Source organism: Sciurus vulgaris, assembly GCF_902686455.1.
Source record: "Sciurus vulgaris genome assembly, contig: HiC_scaffold_442_arrow_ctg1, whole genome shotgun sequence".
Taxonomy (NCBI): Eukaryota; Metazoa; Chordata; class Mammalia; order Rodentia; family Sciuridae; genus Sciurus; species Sciurus vulgaris.
In genome coordinates, this window is record NW_027632595.1 from 5,953,905 (window position 1) to 5,956,300 (window position 2,396).

The following is a 2,396-nucleotide window of genomic DNA, read 5'->3' on the forward strand; positions in this document are numbered from 1 at the left end:
CTCTAATAGGCATCCTTTCCCTTGTGTATTTATTTAGTTTTTATTGATTCTTTTTACTTATTAATACCAGTGAAATTCCATGTGGTATATTTATGCATGCACATGCCATCATTTTTGAAGAGTTCATTCTCCATTGCCTTTTCTTTCCAGTCCTTCCAGTTGGCCCCTCAATATTCTTCTACACCATGATCTTCCCTATATCTTCTCATAATTATGTCCTTTTCTCCTCCTTTCCTTTATTTTACTCTAGCTTCCACTAAGGAGAGAATAAATTTGACCTTTGAGATTCTCAGTTAGACTTTTTTCATTTAACATGATATTCTCCATTTCCACCAATTCACTAGCAGTTGACATAGTTTAATTCTTCTATACGGTAAGTAGAATGACATTGTGTATATATACAAAAATTCTGAATCCTTTCATCCATTGATGGGCATCTGGATTGATTTTATTTTATTTATTTATTTATTATTATTATTTTTTACATAAGAGGGTTTATTAAGCAAACAGAGTGTCTCCCTGGAGGGTAAGAGAGAAAAGTGAGAGAAAAAGAGAGGGAGAGAGTGCAAGAGAGAGTGTGAAAAGTGAGGAGACAACATGAAAGCAAGGAGGAGAGAGAGAAGCATGAAAGTGAGGAGAGGAGAAGAAAAAAGCAGAGAAAAGTTCCTGAATTGATTTTATATTGCAATTCTTGTGAATTGGACTACTATAAACATTGAAGGAGCTGTATCACTGTAGTATGCTGATTTTTGTTATTTTACAAAAAATAAATAGGAGTTGGATGTTGTGGTTCCTTCTCTAGTTTTATGAGGAATCTTCAAACTGCTTTCCAGAATGATTGTACTAGTCTACAGTGCTTCCAACAATGCACAAGTTTCCTTTCTCTTCACATTCTTGTCAGCATTTATCATTGTATTCTTGATCATTACCATTCCAACTGGAGTGATCTCAAATCTTATTGTATTGAATTTTCCTGATTGCTAGAGATGTTGAACATTTTTTGTATAGTCATTGTCCATTCGTGTTTCATCTTTTAAAAAATTTCTTCTCAGTATTTTTACCCATTTATTTGTTAGGTTGTTTTGGGGGTGCATGAAGCTTTCTGAGTTATGTATGCTGGATATTTATACCTTACTGGTGGAGTACCCATTCTCTGGGTAGAATATATTTTTGTATTCAGCTTTCTAACTTATAAGGTCAATATCTTCCATCTAATAATAACAGAAAACACAGAAACAAATTAAGGAAAGAGTCTACTTACTCTTTTCAATTCAGAGCCCCATTTCTTTGTGAATCATTTGGAGCGCAAGTGTCTGATATTGATATCTGGGATTCTTTTTTATTTTTTTCTTCACTTAAAGTTTATTTGAAAATAAAATATGGGGCTGGAGAGATAGCTCAGTTGGCAAAGTGCTTGCCTTACAAAAACAGGGCCCTGGGTTCGATCCCCAGCACTGCAAAAAAAAACAAATAATAATAATAATAAAATAAAAACAATAAAATATGGCAGGGATTTGCTTCTAAGACAATGACAAACTCACAAATTTATGTTCAAAAATAAGATTTCATCTCTGTAACTATTAAAGCTAGAAACTGCTGCCCATAGTCATTATTCCTGTTTGCTGAATCACATTGTTCAGAGGGTATAGAGCCTGGGAAGGTAGGTGAACTGAACTGTGATGTAAAGCAGGGAGTTTCTGAGCTTCAGGGCATCATGGTAACTAACAGGCAGTGACATGATGAAGTGGGATGCTAAGGAACCACTATGACACAAAAGTTCTTAGGGGCATTTTCATTGCAGGAAGTCTTCTGCTAACTTGTTGAATTCATTAGCAAAATGTAAATGCAGGTTGTGTTTGCCTTCTGGCATAAGATGTAACCGTGACCCTTTCACATGCTCATGTATGAAGTCAGCATGAAAACGTGGGACAAGAGGATCCTTCTCCCTGTGCACAATTAGGGTGGAACATCGAACCAGGGGTAGCAAGTACCGACAGATGTTACCATCTGCTAGATGTTTAAACTATCCTATGCCATCCACCCACTTTTCACAGGTTTTGGCCAGGTAGTCATATCCATACAGGGCTTCTAGAGGCTTCCTTGTTTTTTTCACTCCATTTAGAAACATCCGGATACCCTGATAAATTATTTCATCTTCTTCAGTGACATAGGTATTAGCTTCCCAAATAACCATCTTATTGATATAAGATGGATATTTTGTAGCAGCAAAGAGTGCAGTTATGCCACCATCACTCCATCCCAGCAGGGAGAGCTTCTTGAACTTCAGCATCTTCATCAAATCAATAGCATCTTTTGCATCCCTTTCAAAAAAGTCCACTGGGAAGGCTCTATCTGGGGGTCTGGAATGTCCATATCCTTGAGGATCCTAGGCCACC

General features: G+C 36.6%; 1 pseudogene across 1 annotated transcript; it reads right to left on the minus strand.

The window, feature by feature from the left end:
• Positions 1-1,606: 1,606 nt before the first annotated feature.
• LOC306652684 (valacyclovir hydrolase-like) lies at positions 1,607-2,386 on the minus strand (annotated as a pseudogene). The gene has a single exon. The product of its transcript is annotated as a valacyclovir hydrolase-like (transcript).
• Positions 2,387-2,396: the final 10 nt, after the last annotated feature.